At 41.4% G+C, this 20,408-nt stretch overlaps 1 protein-coding gene across 9 annotated transcripts in view; it reads right to left on the bottom strand.

Moving 5' to 3' along the window:
- The window catches only part of LRRFIP1 (LRR binding FLII interacting protein 1), a 97,458-nt gene that overhangs the window by 62,239 nt on the left and 14,811 nt on the right, over positions 1-20,408 (bottom strand). The gene's annotated exons all lie outside the window — the stretch shown is intronic.

The raw sequence follows: 20,408 nt of genomic DNA, 5'->3' as shown, positions 1-20,408 counted from the left end.
CCCTGCTCTTACTTTCCTGGTCACCGGCAAAGGTTGGGACTTCGTGTAGTCTCCGCCCAGCAGCTGAGGTCAGTTTTTCCATGAGCTGCCTGCTTCGCACGAAGAGCCCAGTTCTCAAGCTGGCAGAGCACCCTGTTCCTGCATTTTCCATGCTGCTGACAATATTTTAGCTAATTTGGAAACGCAGGCACTATTTCGCATTCAGAAGGTAACCAGCTGGCTGCTTTTGCTGGCAATTGCAGGGCCCAGCTACATCCCATTGCTCCTGGACAGGCCAGACAGACGCACTGCTCCTTGGTCACAGGCACTGGGAGGGCACTCCAGCCTGCTAAATTTCCCTTACGCTCTGACATTCTCTGCTCTTGCTGACAGAAATTTAACACGACTGAAAGAAGAGCAAATATTCCAGGTCCTCACACAACTTCCGATGTCCAGTAGCCCCCTATAGCCCCATATCCCCCTATATCTACCCCTATAGGCTCCCCACAGCCCCCTGTAGCTCCATATCCCTCCCTATAGTCCCCCAAGAGCCTCCTATAGCTCCATATCACCCTACTGCCTTGCTCAATGGCTGCAGTCTGGCAACACTGCTTTTGTGCACATCCCCCAGAGGTTATCCTGCAGTGCCCAGCTTGGTGCAGCAAAGCACTGCAGAAACCCCAAAACCAAAACCAGCTGGGAAGTGCACTCCTGGGTAATGGCAGCTCGCCCTGAGGCAGGACAGGAGCCAGTCCCTGAAGTTGATTCTTCAGGAAAAACGTCTTTCCTCACATGGGAAAGCATGATAACTCAGCGTGAAGAAGTATACTGAATTTTATGGGAGCTTAAAATAGGTGATTTGCCATGGCTTTCACGATCAATGAGAATTCACCTCCCCTCTAATTTACTGGCAAACCTGTACAGGTTTCTGTAGTACGTGTCACTAAGAAGATACACCAGAAACGTGAATACTTCCTATAAAAGGCCTGTGTTACTGATAATCTCCCCCACACACACCTTTTTTCAATTACTTCCAAAACCAATATAGAGCCCAAGATGTTTGTTTTCACTTGGCTTACTTGAGAAAGCACTTCATACCTCAGGGTAAGTCAAAATACACAGTGTGCTGCAGACTTCCAGGATTAGGAGGTCTTTTTAACACCTGTGAATTTCCTTTTTTTTTTTTCCCCTCAGTAATATACAGCTGACAGCATTCAGAATGCACACTTGGGCATGTCTGACTTGATTCTACATGGAACAAGGCACATCCTGCTTGGATTTGCAAGCTGGTGCTGCTGGATTTTTACAAACACGCTCTCCTAGTCACCTCTCCTTCCTCTGGTGCTCTGTGGGGTTCTCCAGGCACTGAAATGAAATGCTGTAACTACACCACCTGAGACACAAGCTAGGCAGCCAATCCTGCATCTTTCTTGATTGCTTGCCAAAGCCATTCAGCACCACTCAGCTGATGGAGAACAACTGCTGCAAAACCCCAGGGGAGTCCTCCAACACAGGCCTCACCCAACTGATGATTTCTGTCTTCAGGGCATGTTACACCAGAGTTAATTACTAGAGGTGCATAGAAGCAGGGCTTCAAGTTGGAACAGAAAGGCCAAAACCTTGACAGACAGATAGAAGCACTGAGAAAACCTGCAACATACAGCCCACTGGCTCCATCTTGGACCAGCCCAGTATTAGCAGTACCAGCAGCCACACTGTGACGCTGTACATCACCTCCATCTGCAACTCAGCTGATCGCATTTCTATCTTAAAAAATAAAATACATCTAATGTGCATTCTCATTACCTCCAAGTAGTATATTTTAGAATTCTAGCATTGTATTTATTACCGGCATTCCCAACAGTGAGAAGGGAAAATGCAAACCTCAAGTTATGGACAAAAAAGCTGGCAAGCACAACGTAACAGAAGAAAAATGTAGTTACTCAAGATTTTTTCCTCCTTCAGTTCATAATCTTTTTCTAATTCCAAGAATGTCTATAAAAACCTATGGAATAACACCCTACTGAAGTCATGAAGACAGAAGAGACTACATGCGCATCTCACTTCATCATGACTGCCTGCTGTGGGCATCCTGGCACCCTGGTAGCTCAGCTGGCAGTTAACAAAACCTCCTTGTAAACCGTCACCAAGGCAATGAACTCAAGTATACACAACTAAATGCTTCTTAGGAAAACAATGTCCGGTTTTCATCACCAAAATGTACTGCCAGTATCAACAGATCATTTTCAATTGAGGCTAGAAGGCGACACAGCGAGGAGGGGGAAGGAAACTGCTGAAGGTGTAAGGGCTTCTTGCCACACTCAGGCCAGACAAACTGAAGTCATGCTATCAAGGCTGCTGGGCAGCACACACAGCATACTTAGCCCTCAGCCCAGGGGGGTTCATGTAATGCCACATTCAAAAGCAATAGTCAGGATTATTTTGAGTTTGAATATATTCATATCTTGCTATGATCAGAATGCTTCAGAGGTTTAGAGTACGGATGACTGAAAAGTTATGTTATCTTTCCATTTCAGAAGAAACAGATTAAAGAACAGTTCCCATAAGCCAGTAACTTCCTGACCAACTCTTAAAACTTTTCTGTCCCTTTGCTAAATAATGAGAAAATCCATGTAATTTTAAAATATTACATTAAAGCAGTGAGTGTCGGTTAGGAACATCTCAGAGAACCTGAATATGCAAATATCTGAGTAAAAAGCATATGCAAAAGAGTTCCAAGCAAGAGATTTTACTCATTAAAAAAAAAAACAAAAAAAACTTCTCTGCTGTGTAACCACAATATTAGGTTTTGCATCTCCCAGGCTCTGCTCAAACTGAACATGCTTTGAAGAGTTAGAAGTTGAATTAAGTATTCCCACCACGATGGGAAGTTTTGAAAATTGAAACCCTAAAAGGAGTTTCAAAGAACATCATGCAGAAGGGCAGAGATGCTAACCACGTGAGGACCATGACCTGGGGCAATTTGAGCAGCGGTTGAGAACTCTGGGAGGACTGTGGTTACCATACCAAGGTCTCCTAATGAATATGGGGAAAAAGCTCTGTAACACCCAATTCAAGTAAAAGCCAAGTCTAACAATTCAGGCTTACAACCAAATATAATTATGGTTTCATCCCAAATATTTGACCTTCATATTCACTACAGAGGAATAAAATAGCTTATCAACTCAAACGTACAACGATCATTTCTTTACCTTAAGTACCTTTGGAAACATGGAGGAATCACATCGTCAAACATCTTAGCAAAACAACAATTGACTTTGAGAAGCATCCAATTTGCCGATACTTAAGGAGGGAGGTTAAATTATGTTTTCTCATAGCAAGCTCTTCTTGCAAGGGTATCCCAAGACTGATTTCTTATTTTGTTCTTCAAGTTCCTCAGAATCCCAGAACTTTGTTAACCTCCAAGTGCCCGGAGAATGATCAGGCAGACAATCCCCTCTGGCATGTTGATGGTGCAAGCACAAGTTATCTGTGTTTAATGGGTCAGCATTCTTTGTCTCCATGCTTAACATTTTAAGCCAAAGAGGGAGAAGAGAAGGAGGGGAAGAGGCCCACAGCTAATGAGGAATTTACATACGAACAGCGTCAACTTGATAAATATTTGCTTATGCGTTTGCCAGAAAACCCATCTCAGAGATAATTCAAACACGTGACCAGAAGCTGGGAAGTCTTGTTGACAAGAACTCTTTCCCCATAAATGAAGGAAATGTTTACTTTGCAGAATGCTGCAGTGAACACTGCATACAGCTCTTCAACATAAGAGACAATTAAGGAGTTGTGTCTTACTTCATAAATTGTATTGCCATGCAGTCACAAAGGGCTGCTGCTAAAAATAGTCTAAACAATAACTGAACTTCATCATAAGATTGCATGGATTGCCAAAGCACATCCTACTGCAAGAAATCGATCTTACCACACCTGTAAAAGGGGGGTACCATGCAACAATTGCCACAGACCCTAGCAGTGTTTGAGAGGCATTTATTCCCTTAGCAAGCATTTTGCTTTTTTAAACCCCCAGTGGGGAAAACAAATAGTGATATCATGAAATTCATGCATTACTCAGGAAGCTGATAAAGTCTCTTCTCCTCTCCTACCTGTTCGTGTAGCTCATGCACACTAACAATAAAGACTTCGTAGAGCAGTTCTGCAGGGGCTTGCTCCTGGAGTGGTCTCTGGCACGATGCTGGGCCCACTGTGCATCCCAGGCTGGTGGCTCACTGCAGCTGGTTCAGCTAAAAGTAGGGCTCTGCTTTAAGGCACTTTGGACTAGTGGGAGGAGGGAAAGTGCTGGAAGCACCTCCTTTGATCTAAACAAACCCCTTTCACGTGAAAATGCTGGCGAGTTCAAAGTGGCTTCAGAGGCAAGCTTCAGAAGAAAACAAGTGTGACAACTAATCAGTTCTGCAGGCTTTTCCATTAAAAAAAAAACCAACACTTGTGTAAGCGCTGTATCTACAGAGCCTGCAGAATGGGAAGATGATTGGTTACAATCGGAAAGCGATCCTAAACTCATTGGTTTGTATATAGAGAGGGCATACCACTTTCATGGCTGTTTAGCAATAAATGCCTCATCCCACTTTCATACTCAGATACAGCACAGCAGGGAGGCAAGAACAATCCCAGCACAGAGGCTGGCGGGCAGCTCCGCAGGAGCATGTTGTGGCTTCCAACCCTGATCACTTTTCTATATGGGGGTGTACCTGGCAGAGGACCAACGCGGCATCAGCATTTAGGCTACATCTTCAGTTAGCTTCCCCAAACAGCTCTAGTCAGTGAGTGACTGCTCCCATCAGGGAAGCATTTGGATGCCATTCTACCGCTGTTATCTCAAGTAATACAGCCATGAGCTTTATACAGCCTATGCAAAACTTAGTTCATTCATGTACTTTATGTCAAGACTATTATTCATGTAAAGTAGTTTCAAGGGAGTCAACACTAACCTTGGAAACAGCTGGATCATTCACTCACATAAGCAAATCACAATTGTTGAGTCTAAAGTGACATCCAGAAGGAGATATTCAAGAAAACCAACTAAGGGACAGTAAGCATAAACACTGGAGTTTCATGAGAAAAAACATGAAAAGCTTCCCAGTGCTGTCTCCCGAAACACTCATTTGCATGAAGCTGCATTCAGTGGTCCTTTCCACTTGCTTCTTTATATAAGAAATTTCTCTTTTCAACTAAACAGGCCAACCTTTTCAGATTTCCTTCTATTAGCAGCAACAGCATTTTGCAGTGACTTAAATACATCTCAGATGTAGGTGGTGAAACTGAACCTCAAAAACAGCAAGTAGAATGGCGAGTTCCAGAGTACTTTAAATACTGCCTTTGTCTCAACGTAGAGTACAGCACAAAGCCACAGCAAGATGAATGCAGGCTGTAGAAGGTGGAAGGCAATCTGACCAAAAAGGAGAGTACACAGAGGGTACCTGAAGGAGGTACGTGCTTTTAAAACTTGTCACATAGAGAGTCTCTAATACGGATACCTCAAAAAGTCTCTTTATCTTTAAAGATGTATATGTATATAAATGCATGCATGTTTGCATTTATAATTTATTTCTTTGCTACAATATAGACAACCAGGGCTGCTTGGGTTACACAAATGAACTGATTTTTGTTAAACCAAATATGAAGTTGAAAATGGAAAACAAGTTACCATCTGTAACGGCTCTGCATTCTCTCCAGCTTGACATCTTAGTACTATACTACACATAGAGTTCCACTCGTTTTCTATTTCAGACCCTTTGTACTCCTCTGCCACTTCTTTCTAGCAAAAGCCAAGCTGCAAGCAACATGTTTCCCAGCAGGGCTGGTCTGCAAGCACCCAGGGCTCAGCAGGGCTTCAGTAAGCATGCACACAAATTGAATTCAGCCGTTGGTACATATCAGTGAAGAGCAAACACATTTGTCTTGACCATGCTCATGGAGAAAGTAAGCACAATAACCAAATTTGGAGCCTGCAATAAACAGCAGTATTTCAGTGGCTTCTTTACAGCGTAAACACAGGTCAGGGAGGGCTCCAGGGCTGGGTGAATGCCAGCATCTTTTTGAACATGGACATAAACAGAGCTTTTGCTCCCAACTGGTACAAATATTCAAAATATAAATAAGAACTGATATTCAGAGACTGCTACAAGCAATATACTCAGTGGTGACCAGAATGTGGTACCCACAGCATCTCAAATTTCATCTGAGGTAAGTCCGGAACGCAGCTCTGCAATTTTAGTACATTCACATGTCGATACAAATCTCAGCTTAAAGCAGCACCCATAAGCTATCAATTGAGGAAAAAAATAAAGGTTACTAATGCTGTTTTAAGGGGGTAGGCTGAATATACTGCAGACTAAGCAAAATACATGGTGGGATACATAGAAAACATTACATAGACAAAACAGATGATGGATATCAAACAAGAGCACAAGGAGGATGGGAATTAAGATGCTAGTGAAAATAAAAAGTCAGGACAGTGAGGAAAAAGGCTTAAGAAAAGTACAGGGTACAAGAGCCAAAGCCTACAATACCCAAGATTTAACAGCTGTATTCCAATTCCTATGTACAAACTGCTCTTCCATCAATTTTTAGGGATTAGCCCTGGAATGAAAGGAACTTGCTGCTCCTCTTTTCTGTTTACAAGGTGTCTGTTTTATCTGTTTCTGCAATGAGCAAAACAAGGGCAGCCACTGCTACAGCCAGTTATATAGTGTTACTCATGCAGCAAAGAAAAAAAGCTTCAACATGAACAGAAGTTTTTTCAGTCCAGTAATTTTTTCCTAAAAATCTAAATGGATTATTTTTTGAAATAGCATTGAACAATAGGTCATAAAGAACCACCAGATGCGGATTTGGTTTTCCTTTCTCAATTAGATGCAGCAGCTCAACCAGGCTGAGTACAGACTTTTTCACTTGTAAAAACCATGTCATTCTGGTCAGGTGGAAAGCAGAATGAGACTATGATAAGCACAGCTCCTCAGTAAAGGGATTACACTTCTGAATTTTCTGTGTGATGAAATTTCAGATAGCCAGACCAAAGGTTAGAGCTGATGCAGAAAAAGTGTTTTCTGAACAGGTTTGTACTCAGTGCATTGCATGGCCACACCAAATAAGAGACTCAACTGCTTCCAATGCCAAGACATATTGTCACATTATCTTTAAACGGAATAAGATTGGAGTTAGGTCATGTGAACTGCTTGAGAATCACACCAGTGTGAGACATTCACATTTTGCAATAGGTCAGAACTATTTGTATCAGTGGGAAGTTTTTGAAGATCTTTATGCCAAAAACTAATCAGTAGGTTGTACCGGTCTTTGCCATCAATTAAGAGCAATACAGAATTTCACTGTGCTTCAGTTTCTTGCCCAGAGAAAAGAGATCATATATCCCTCTGGAGGAAAAGAAATGCAAGAGGTAATATTTTGAAATCTTCACACAACATACTACACAATTTTTATTCCAGCAGAGCGAATGAGACACTCTAGTAAGAGCTTAATCTTTTGCACAGCTAAGTCATTTGTATTTACTGGGTACACAGGAGAGCACACTGGGAGCAAGCACAGCTCTTTTTTGGAATTTAGCTTTCAGGAGCAACTTGCATAACATAGCAGCTCTCTGCAGACAAGAGCAACAGCCCATGGACTGCAGCTCAGAAGTGCTGACTGCAGGAGAGGGGATACGAGAGATAGTAATAAGGTCACTGCATCAGGTACTTGCCAAGTCTACAAGAGAGAAACGTTATGACACAGACTCTCATCTACTTTTATAAGAAAACAAATTGTACTACACACTAATGGCACAGAGTTGCAAGTAGGAAGAAAATGTTTTTTTTTTCTCTCTTTTTTTTTTTTTTTAAAGGCACCATCCTTTCAAGAGGATATAATCCTCTTGAAATAAAGGAATGCTCTAATTCTCAGCTGTATGCAGTGAGGCAAGTCTGAAGGTCAGTATCCCATCTAGCAGGTCAGAGGAGTACAGGTGATGAACTGCTCCAGACAGAAAGGCCAAGAGTGAACTTCTAGCTTGTTCAGTCTGTCCTGAAACCCACAAGAGGGAGTAACAATCAAACAAAGCAAATGTTTTGAGTTACTAAAGAGACAGTACTTCAGTCACACAAAGCTGGGTCCCCAGATTTTCAGTATAAGCGTTTCATTGCCTGAAAATTCTGTCATGGAGGATGTAGATGAACATTATTAGCACTTTTTAAGATGACCTTGGGATAACAAAGAGGATACAAGACCACTGTAGAAGGCATACTCCTCTGTGTACCTACATGGTAATTCAGCCTTCCTTAAATTATTAGCCCTTCCAAATGTCTTTCACCATCTATGCAGAGAATAAAGAAGAAAAAAAAAAAGCTGAAGCAAACTAGCAAAGGTAGCAAGAGGATGGGGATGCTTCAATTTTGTACTAAATTTCCACATTTTCCTCCCACAGGAATGTAAACCCTAACTTAATTTTGCCTGTAGTCTACATTTGGCATCTCTACCCTCAGCTTCATGAATGCTTTTTGAAGACCTCCAACAAAACCTATACATCATTTTTTTTTAAAATATCAGCTACTCAGAAGGTACCAGGTATTCAAAGGATTCAAAAGCTTTTTGCACTCAGCATTTTACTGCAGCAGGAATAAAACAGAACATTAAGAGGTTTACGGTGCTCATAACATTTCCTGCAGGCTGCCACAGCTGCCTGCCAAGCTTGTTTTTAAGTGAAAGAGCAGGAGTAAATATGATAGCAGAGCACTTTGGTGACAGTTATGCTGCTTTAAGTGGTAACACCTCAGAGCTCCCAGGAGAAGTGAAAAACTGCACTAAATGCTTCTGTAGAGGCAGAGCCTCCTGTAGCATTATGCCTCCTGCCTCCCAGCCCAGTTATCCAGGATCAGTAATTCAATGTCCTGCTTCAGTTACCAGATCCCAGCTCCGGCCTGGTTGCCAGCTCTTCTTGCAGGGAGAGTGCCCTTGGTGCTCTTACGAATAGACCCTGGGCATGTTCATCACTCCAACACAGGCTTCACTGTGAGCTCTGATGGCCTCTCATGCTCCCTTGGCTTTTTAACGCAGCTGCTGCCTACAGATGTACAGCCACAGACACATAAAACACATCTGGTTTTAAAGGCACATCTGAGCACACTAGCTTTACCTGCAGTTGCTGAAAAATATTAACACACAATACTAATAATGATCACAAAGCAGCTTGCTGCTAGAGCTAGAGTAGGCTTTAAGGTTATACAACAAAAGACAACACAAACGGAAGTGTATAACTTCATTTTCTTAGATCAGTTGGCTTGCCTCTGCTGAAATCCTCATCAGGTTCTGCCCACCTGCTCCTTCCTGGCAGTAACACGAGGTTATTGAACTCATGTACCTTACACTGCTGTGAAGCCCTCCTATCTCCTACATGGCAGGGTGCTGATAAAAATCTACACTTGCCAAGCCCATTTATAAAAAAAAAAAAAAAATAGAGAAAAGAAAATCAACTGAGACTCAAAGGCATGAACAGCAAACTTGTCCAGCCACTCACTGCAAGCACCAGCACTACCTGACCATTTTAAGTGATTCTTCAGGAAATCCAGGAAATAGCGCAATCAGAACATTGTTTAAAAACTGTATGCTATGTTTCAGAAAGAGCTGCTTCCAGTAACTACATATAACTGAATTATGGATTGACTCGCTTGTCTGTAAGCCCAGCACAAACCCTCAGGTAGGAGAGCATTTTAACTACAGTTATGCAAAAATCTGCAGATATCGCCTGAATCTGCGGCATAACATTTGTTAGGGAATGGAAGCGGGTAAATATATCATACAGCCTGGATATGCTCCATGCACAAGTAACTGAGAAAGCTTATTTTCACCTCGCAAAAGCATTTAACACTCCTTTATGCCTAGCCAATGCTGAGGAACAGGCTTGTGAGCTATTTATACTCAGAGATAAAGGTGCCAAAAAAGGTTTAAAAAAAAAAAATGTTGAGGTCATCAAGCCTCAGTCTATCTAGGAGATGTAGTGTTCCAAGCCATACAGCCTGTCCTTCATATAGCTCCAAGTAAAGAAGGAGCAGAAAGAAGTAAGCCAGGAAAGGAATGCACAGTTTCTCTGAACAACACATTTAAACATGTGAGCACAGAAGCTGGACACACTTGAGTATTTGGCTGATGTGCAAATGCGTTCAGCTTATCCACTTTTTAATGGCAAGTTTAAGGCTTCTTATCATGAAAAGTATGCAGAGCTGTGTGATTTTACACCATTACACAATTAATGGTCAGTTCACAAGTGGTTAGCATTATCACAAAAACCACATCACTGCTCCACTGGTACAGAACAAAAGGCTGCAGAATTATTCTCAACAGGGCTTTTGAAGTTCTGACAGTGAAGGTTATCTGAAAACAACCTTGAGTGTTCAGAAGACACTCCCCCATCACACTAACAGCTGACAAAAGCCACAGTCAGCAAAGTCACTGCAAGTCTGTAGTACCAAGACTGGAAAAGCCATCCAAGTACATAACTGGTTTGTGCAAATCCAGTTCAGCACTCGTTCCAGCAAGGCTGGGAAAAGCAAGGCTAATTCTCTTCAAATGGGAGAAGTGCTGTCATAAATCCAGCTATGTACTAGAAGTAAGCAAGATGAACAGTCAAGGTTCTGAGAAATATGCCATTATAACCATTGTGCTGCAAACAAAGCACTCAGATTCTCACGTGGCTTAAAGAGCATCTATCAGATCACTGCTGTATGCCACACCACACCTGCACAGACACTACAGCCGGCAGCTACCTGGACACAAGGAAACATGACGCACCAAAACAGGTCACAGAAATCACCACTGATCTCAAAGGCATACTGAGTAGAGTGAAGTTAGGATGTCAAGACATATTTTTAAGTCTGTCCCATACCCCATACTATTTTTCACCTGCTGCCACATTGTTCAGATAAAATCTACCCATGCATTATTTAAAAGGCATGCAAGGGTGGAGTGGCACTCCAGGGAAACTTTCTATACAGATATATACCAGTGGAAACAGCTACGGAAGAAACAGTTGATTGCCCATTTCTTGAAAAATGTAGTCAAAGCCTTATTCAGAAGTGATAAGGTTATTCAGTATTCACCATATACAAAAATTCGTTCTATGGAGGGCTGAATGCTGAACACTGCTACTAAACAGCAGAAACAATCAGAGACCACAGAGGTCCAACCTAAACTCTTCCTAGGGTTACGACTGCTACATGCTATGGTTAAGACTGCCTACCCCAAATACAACTTTTAGGGTTGGGAGGGAAGGATGTTCCCCTCTCTGACATTTCCAAACAGCAGCCAAAAGGCACAGTGGTTTCAGTGGGGTACATTCATACCCCATTGATTTGCAGGAAATGACTTTGGGCTGCATCTCTGTCCGTTTACTACACAGCAGCTTCTTCCCAGGGCATCTGGCAGCCAGCCCGGCAGCACGCAGTGCTGCTGCCCCACTTCCAGGCAGAAGCCAGAGTCACACACAAAGCATCGGGTAGGACACAAGTGCTGAATCCAACACACCCTGCATACCCCTGTATGCACTGATAGCCGACTTTTCCCAGCCAGACACAGAATCCTTCCGAGCTTATCACAGGGATGTTTGCTTTGCAGGTGTATCACATCCAAGGTTTACCTGGGAGGTGCCACTTCTAACTGCCAGTGAGGAAAAAGCCCAGCTACCTGAATGTCCACTGCAAAAGATGCAGTGCACACACTAAGAGCACACCGAGGCTGCCTCTCCCGTGGCCACTCTGAAGCAGGAATTATTCATCATGACTTGGCCTCCTCTGACAGGAGATTTTCCCACTAAAAATATAAGGAAGTCAATTAATTTTAAGAGATCAGTATAGAATTACCCTTGGTTTGCTTGCCAGGCTCAGGTTTAACACCTGTGGAGATCAAACACCCACATTAATGATATTCCATTACACTTACAGCCCTGACATAAAAGTATCTATTTCTGCTCCCTTATTATACAATATCCTTTTAATTGTTTGTGTTTTGGTGGCATCCAGAGACCAACTGAGATCACATCTCATCTGTGTTAAGACAAGGGGAACAAATCTTTCATTAAACAAGCATATGAATCTTCAGATGATTAATCCTGCCAAGAGTCCAGTGCTTGACCCTTTCACAGCACTGATACTGGGAAAAATAAAGCAAAACAATCATACAGCTTACGCCCTAGCTGTGTATTCTGTGAAGAAATTAAAACATATACAAACTACTTAGTATCTTTCCCTCCTTGGGTAGCTTTTGTTAGCCCCGTAGATTTTAAAGAAGTATGCTCCCAAGAGTATTGATCATCTGCCCCACATAAGAAGCAATCTGTTTGACCTTTTAAATTCTGCCATGGTATCACATCAGTCCAAACAACAGCCACCCCTCACTAACACCAAGCCCAAGGAAGTGTTTCTTTTCCCTTATCGATGTGCGGGATTGAACTCCTGCCACGCTCTTGCACCCATTTCACTGAAGTGGAAAGAACCTTAAATAGGCTGATTATCATCAATCCCACAAAAATCCCTAGCAAGGCGATCAATGAAGTACACAGACCAGCCCACTGACGGGCAGCTGCAGAAGCCGAAATGGTGAAAGCTGCAACCTCTGTAAGAGGGATTTGCGCATTTCTCCTCTGCATGCCGCCTGTAGCACTCCCTTTTGCAGCTCGTGGGCAGGCCCCTCTTGAGCCAATCTCCTTAGGGCATTAGCACATACTGCCAGCGAGGCAGCTGCCGCTTGTCCCACTCTGTCCTCCGAGGGACAACGAAAGCTCCATTCTTAATGGAACAGACAGCAAAGGCATACTCACCACGTGCTTCCCTTTCAGCAGGAGATACACTGTTTCATGATCTGTTATGCTAAAAAAAAAAAAAAAAAAAAACAACAACCTGGCTTGGACTGCTTACCGATTCCAAGGGATACTCCTATATGACAAATTACCGTCTGCATTTCCTTTGCTCAGCTTTCAAATCCAGTAGCAGGGGAACAACAGAAGCAAGACTGCACACTGCTCTTTGCCCCAACCACACTCTAATCCACAGGTTGGTAAGGAAGTGATTTCTCTGCTCGTTCCCCTACAGTACCTCAGTAAGGAAAAATAAGTGGTTATTTTTCATCTCATTCATACTGTGAAGTTTCCCCATGACAACCCAGCTGATTTGTGCAGCAGCATTTCTGCAGCTAACAAAAGAAACAAAAGATCAGGAACAAAAGTAAAACTGAGTAAGAAAGGAAAAAGATCTGCTGGAAATAGGACTGAAGCGCTAAAAATGGAGCCCAACTTACAAAGAGTACAGGCCGCACAGCTACTAACAAGAACGTTCTTTGGCTTGTACTAAATGTGACGGTACCTGGCTGAGAGGAAAGAAATGAGAGTAATTGCTGTTTATTATAAGATGTAAGACCTCATCTAGTTGTGAGACTAATGAGGAATAAACAGTTTAAGTGCTGACCTATAGTTCTAAAATTAGTTTTGCTCAATGCATTTACTACTAGCAAATGCCATTCAAATGACAGGAAACTCAAAATAGGGCTCTAGAAAGCTATGCATGTTTCCCACAGCAGACATCATCCTCCAAAACTAGGTTTCTTCACATGCAGAAGGTATTGATCCTCTTCAGTTACATACTACTGAGGTTTTTACGGGCTCTTACGCATTGTCATAGCATAAACAGTCCCCAGCCTTGTAACGGTTCAGTGATACTAAGCACAAACTCCAGCTCAGCTGAATCCACCAGGTCTGCCCACAGCCTAGAAAATAAAAACACTGTCAATACAAAGCTCTGATAAAGTGTAGCTTGAATATTACATTCCTGATCCTAAAGAAGCACCGTAACTGACAGTATGCAGCTGTGGCATTTTCTAATGCACAAGCTGTACATAAAAATGGTTTCTCCTCCTCTTATCAGCCTTACATTCTTCATAGTGACATTCTCAGTGACATTTAAATCTTTTATGCTACAGGGGTATTTCCTCCTCTATTCAGTGCAGTTCTTATAAACACTATTCTTACACATGTTCACCAAAACACTACAGGAATATCACATTAGGCCCATACTGCATGCACCTCTCAGACACCCTTAGTCAATAAGTATTTTTAAGGATCTGACCCTTAGGATTTTGATTTCCAGCTCACCGGTAGCCATTAGGTTTCAAAATGCTCATACTACTCTAGATGACATTATGGACAAAATAACCTGAAGTAAGAAATGACTAAGCTCTATCAACACAGAGGTGTTTGTAGAACATTTAAAAATAGGCAAGGTCTTGATTTTTCCAAGTTTAAACTTAAAACAACATCAATGACAGCCTACTTTAAAAACGTGTTTTTGAAAAATACACTTAAGAAAATACATCAGCTGCATCATTAGTAAAGCAGAAGCTATAATAAAGTTTTAGTTTTCAGCAACTTAATAACAGACCTCTTAACAGAAACATTTGTGTGTGACACAGTGAATTTCTAACCCAGTTCTCCTGCAACCTCCTGGTTAATCCAATCAAAACCTCTTTTTTCTTCACCTCCTGTTCAGCATTCTTTTTTTTTTTTTTTTTTTTAATGTTTAAATACTCCACTCCAGGTATGTAAGCAATGTTTCAAACAGAAAAAGAACTAGCTCACTAAAGCAATAACAACGTTAAAATAAGTCTCTCACCTACACTGCCTAAGCAGAATATAAGATCTGTAACTCAGAGCAGCAGAAGTGCTACAAAGCAAAATCCATACAGGCTAAATTCTTCATGAACGTTAGATTTCATCTGAAAGAGTGGTTATATTCTAAACATTGCAGCTGGAAGCAGTGAAAGCACTTATGCTGCAAATGCTTCTCAGAAGCAAAGCAATGCTTCTGTTAGAAAAAAGAGCACCTGCCTAAACATCACTTCCTTCGCACAACAATTGGGCTCTTCCACACCAGGCAAAGCTGAACACAAGGGCCTGGAAGTGTTTTTCAAGTCATTTCCATGAGTCCTTCTGTAGATGGGCTGTCCAGCACCACAGACCTTAGCCGTGTTAGTTGGGACTGATTCCAGACACATGCAGATCCATGGGAAGACAGCTCCAGCAGTTAACCAGCAGTTATCCTCAGCCCCTCCTCAATCCAGCAACCTGCTTACCCTTTTGGGGACAACTGCAACACACTCTGCTCAGCTACCATGTTCCTAGGGGGAGGTGGAATGGGAAGCTCACATCTATCTAGCTCATAAATAATTAGAAAATTAGCTTATCATCTTGATAAATTACCTACTAACTTAGAAACTGACAGATGAATTACATCTTGAAAGACAGGAGTTGCTAGTGTTAAAATACTCAAAGTATACCATAAGCAAAAAGCTGAAGCCATAACCACAGAAAACCATAAGCAAAAAAAAGTTGAAGGTACGTTTTTCACTTATGACGAAATCATGACAACATAAATTTATTAATCCAAAAGAAGAATGACTGCTTCCCATTCCCTCATGTAATCACAACAGAGCTAAAGGCAGAATACTTTCAGGAGCAATGACATAACTGTTTCCACAGCATAGACAAAGGAATTTCAGACTTAGCCTAGCATGTCAACCATAGTTTTTCAGTGGCTAAAAGGCTATGACTGAGCATCCCCTATATTGACAAAAATGATATGAAATAAGTCATATTTAACCCTGAACTAACTTGCGTGATGTCTAAGGAACAAGACCAAGACAGCTTTATTGTCAAAAATTTTAGTAGCATCTTCTTAATTATGTCAGTCAGAAGAAGCAAAATACTCTCCCCCCCTTACTTAGACAGGCTGTGTGAGTGGGAGGCGATCAACTCTTTTGTTAACAGAAAAAGTGCTAGCAAACAGCCTGCTCACAAATCTGCCCCCAAAACAGCTGTTATTCTAAAGGGAGCAAGGGTATTGCAACAGGCCACAACCTTGAAATCCATATAAAAATCACCATGGAGAGAACGCGTGTACCTCCCACCACAAAATCCCTATCAGCTCCAGGAAACTATTCCAAGGTTGACAGCCAGGTTTATTTTCTGCATCTGTTCTATCCCAAGCATTCCTGCAGGCATCTAACTGCAACAGCATCAGATCTGATAGCTGGAGATGAGAGCTCGCAGATCCCACTAACCGCTGTCTAAGGCATTAATTCCCTTCTGCAGTACTGTTTTGTTTAACGCAAGTACTTAGATGACTAATTTATGCATTTCGACAGCTGTAGATCAGTTTAAGCATTCTCTGTATCAAATCTGAAACCTAAGGTGAAGCAAGGGGAATGCAAAGAGTAAAGACCGTGTGAAGTTCTCTAATTTGGCATTTACTTTTAGTTGAAAAAAAACAACAAAACTGTCAGCTGTTGGAAGTACAAGCTGTCATTTTCCCTGAAATCCTACTTGGCAATGGTCATCACTGCCTTTCTCATTTCCAGTAATCTGCCCAAAATCTGGGTGTTTGGGTTCTCAGAATCCCTACTAATTTAAGCGGTTCCAACAGAGTATCTAAAATTGAATAATTATTCTAAATTCTAATGTGGTAGTAAGAGGAAAGCTATTTTTCCATGTGCTCAGATATTAATACAGACTTATTTTTGGTATGGCAGGCTGTTTAAGGATTTATACTGAACCTACGGCAGAGGAAAAGGAAAATATGCTGCACCATACATTCCCAGTAAGCCAACTATGGCTTTGGATGCCATACCTGATATATTTAAACTCACGCTGAAGCAATTTTACCTGACTAAGCTACACTAAAAAAAATAGCATTATTTCTGTCTTATTGCTTCTAATCTAGAAGTGAATGTTTTTCTTATTTTCTGTTCTGATTAAGAAAAGTGCTTTGACTTTCATTGGAAGTTACCTCACAATGAATCCATACTGTGTTCCCTTGGTCACATTTGTTTAGTCCTCTCCTTTAACTTCTCACTATTGAGATTCTTCACCAATACATTATCTGAATAATACTTCATTTTCCAGAGGAAGTTTTCAATAGCAGGTGATAAATCACCATTATCATGACTTTTGGAAGAAAAAAAGTAAGAATTAACTACAAGATAAATTTAAGAGATTACGAGCTGCTTCTTTCAGAAAAACATCAATTCCTTTGTTGCCTCATTCTCATCCTCACCCTGCAATCCCTTTCCTTATCATGCAAAGTTTTAACACTTTGCACAGTAATTCTGCACTGGAACTAGACGACCTACAAGGCCCTTCTAACCCAAGCCATTCTATGATTCTAAGGTAAGCAAACTTAATTTTGATATTCAGCCTTAATCTGCAACACAGTAGAGTAAATCATAGCATCTAAACTACGCTGTAGAGGCCATTTAGAAAGCAGACTGCTTTCTGTTATGGCCTACGCCACATACAGATGGAGTTCATTAAAATAAGCAGTGTGGCAAAAAGCAAACCACTCACACGATAGCAGAGGGCTGCAGCTGTTGATCAACAGCCATCTCCACATAACTCTCCTAACTACAGCATGTTACACAAGCCCTCCTTATTTGTCCACCTTGGAGCCGGGAGCATGTCTGCAGGAAACACTTTCACCCTTCCTTTCCAACAGGGAAAAGTGTAAATAGAGCACATCAGATTCAAGATGATGTAAGCATCTTGTCCTTGTGACTTCAAAATTCCAAGGAGAGATAGGAGACACCAGTGTTGACCAGTCCTGTTATGAAGCCTTGAATGGAGCCTCATCGCTTGTCCACATCTCCAGAAGACAATGCAACACATTCACTGGGAGAAGGGAGGGGGGAAAAAAGTGAAAGTTCAGTTTAATTTTAGAAACTGATTTCCACTTCCCTTCATGAATCACAAGAAGCCTTGCCAAAGATGTGGGATCTTAAAGCTCCTTCCTTTTGTCGAGCACACAAAGTCTTTGCTTTCATGAAGGGAAAAGCTGCTTTTGACTCAATGCCATAAAACGTTTAGTGCTGAAAAGCCAAACACCATCACAAAAAGCAGCTCTGTATTAATCACTTGACACACTACAAAGAAACAGTTTTACATAGATTAGAAGACTTTATCTGAATATTGTTTTTGACACTCCAGAAATTCAACAACATTTATGTACGTACACACAGCCTGTTTACTAGTATGAAAATAATGTATACAATGATTAATTTTAAGGCACTAGGTATGCAAACAATATTATTTCCTCCCACTAAAAGTATCAATAAAACTTTACCTGAAAGCTGCCACTTTCTCTGTGAGGTTTTGTTCTTAACTACAGTTCTGCTAGAGCCCTATTATTCCTCACCTGCACAGCAACTTAATCTTTACTTCTCCAACATACAATTTCATTTAATTATATGTGAAGAGTATTTATAAGGCTATTAACACTAATTAAGAGTCAGTGAGGTCTTTCACATTAATTACCAGTACAAATCAAAGCTCTCAGCAATTTTTTTTCCTTTTAATAGAAAAAAAGAATCGATTTCATGATCTATCATGACCTATTCTAGATCAAGGCAGTGCAGCTACTTCACCCAACACAGTGAACAGCTGAAATGGACAAAAGTGAGCATTCCTGCAGGAAACCTTTGGCACTCAAATCTTTATTTGCCCTACTGGTCCAGCAAATCCTAAAGTCACTTGGAGATAAAGAACAGACTTTCACTTGATCAAAGGTCAGAAAGAACACCTTCTCCGGGACAGTGAGGATATCTGGCTTTTTAGCTATATAGCTCCTCTTTCCAAGTTGCATTGCATCTCTGTCAAGCGCATCAGAGGAAACATCTGAATGCCTGCAAGCAGCAGGGCTCTACAGAGACTGCTGCAATGCGAAGAGTGGATGCTGCTGCTTTTGAAGAGACTTGCATGGAGACTTGAAGCTGCAAAGGAGCAAGGGCACAGAGAGATTGCCAACTGCTAGCACAGAGGCTGTTTCACTTCTAGGTTTTATACTCAGATTTACTACTTCAACCAGGCTTGACAGAAGTAGCTCAGACTAAACCTGCAAAATTATCATCTGAGATAATTTTAGTATTGTACCTGTAATGCAGAGAGGTGTCTTCAAAGAATCCAGGAAAGACCCAACCAAGGTCTGAAGGAACAAGCACAATGAGTCCCCCCTTTTACATCTGTAAGGTATTTTCAGCTCTCAGCTGTCATTTTCAATGTCTTTTTTTTTTTTTTTGAGAAGGTTCCAGCTTCAGATGGCTAGTGATTGCAACATAATCTTATAAAAGAAAGTAGCTAAGCTTTCAGTCTTCTTACATGGGAAGACAACAGGAATCCTCTGCAGCTACAACTTCAGTGTAAAGCTTCAGTCTAGTTTCTAGTTATTCAGTCTTATTAAAAAAAAAACACAGAAGTGTGCATAAACTTACTTCCAATTACAGCTCATTCAGAGATGTAGGCCATTTGTTGTCAGCAACTGAGTTACAACTTTGCCCCTTCACTTGCACACATTTCCCACCGCCAGATCTCTCATTCTGAGAACAGAAGGAACAGACCAAGCTGACAGTTCTGCTTCTACGCTTTACCAGGACTTTTTTTTTTCCAGCTCTTCCTTTCTAAAAGCTCTTTGAGACTACTGTTAAACAACCACAGCCCAAAGCCTCTACAACTATATCAAGAGAGGAGTCAGGGTGCCAAAAGTCTTGGATGTGAGGAAGCGACTCTGATCCAAATGCAGCGATAAAAGGTGCACTACATAACAGTTCTGGCTGCTGTTATAAGCGTTATCTTGGCTTGCCTTGTCTACTCTTTCAGCTCATTCATGAACTCATCAGTTCTGCTGATTCTCTTATCTGAGATAAATATTTAAACCATATGATTTGAACTTGCCAAACTCTACTTTTTTCTCTGAGGGGGAGGAGGAGGAAGGGGTACAACTTTTCAAAATGGGTACTAGAAATTATATAGATAAGATGAGCAGAAAACCTGCCAAGCAGCAAAGCTTGTTTTTTTCTAGATTTTATTAATGAATCAGTATTGCTTCTAAACATGTACCCTGACCTCTAAAAATATCATAATACAATAGCCACCACACTAGGGAGCTGATAATTGCAGTCAGAAGGTGTCATGGTTTTGTGATTTTCGGTTGTTGGTATTCCACATCATAACATCATGTAGTGAATGTACCTGGTTCTCAGAAGAGAAGGACTACTACAGTCCCCATGCTACTTTGCTCCTCTGTTACCATTTTCCAGCCGGAGGGAAAAGATAAAAGCTCGCAGTATAAAAACTTGCAGATCACAAGGCCTCATCCCTTTTTCCGCCGTCTCTCGTCTTGGCAGCACCTCGCTCTCCAGCCGTCTTACCGTCGGTAGTAGAGTAAGGCCTACCTTGATTTTGGGACATTCTCTCTCTCTGTATTGGATTTATCAGCTTAAATTGTAATTATATTGTATTATAGTGTGTTGTTTTGCATTCCGATATCTTATTTAGTAAATTAGTTTGTTTCTCCTCAGATGGTTGCCACTGTTCTTTGCTC

The sequence above is a fragment of the Numida meleagris genome, chromosome 5 (genome assembly GCF_002078875.1).
Source record: "Numida meleagris isolate 19003 breed g44 Domestic line chromosome 5, NumMel1.0, whole genome shotgun sequence".
NCBI lineage: Eukaryota > Metazoa > Chordata > Aves > Galliformes > Numididae > Numida > Numida meleagris.
This window is presented reverse-complemented; position numbering and strand designations above follow the sequence as displayed.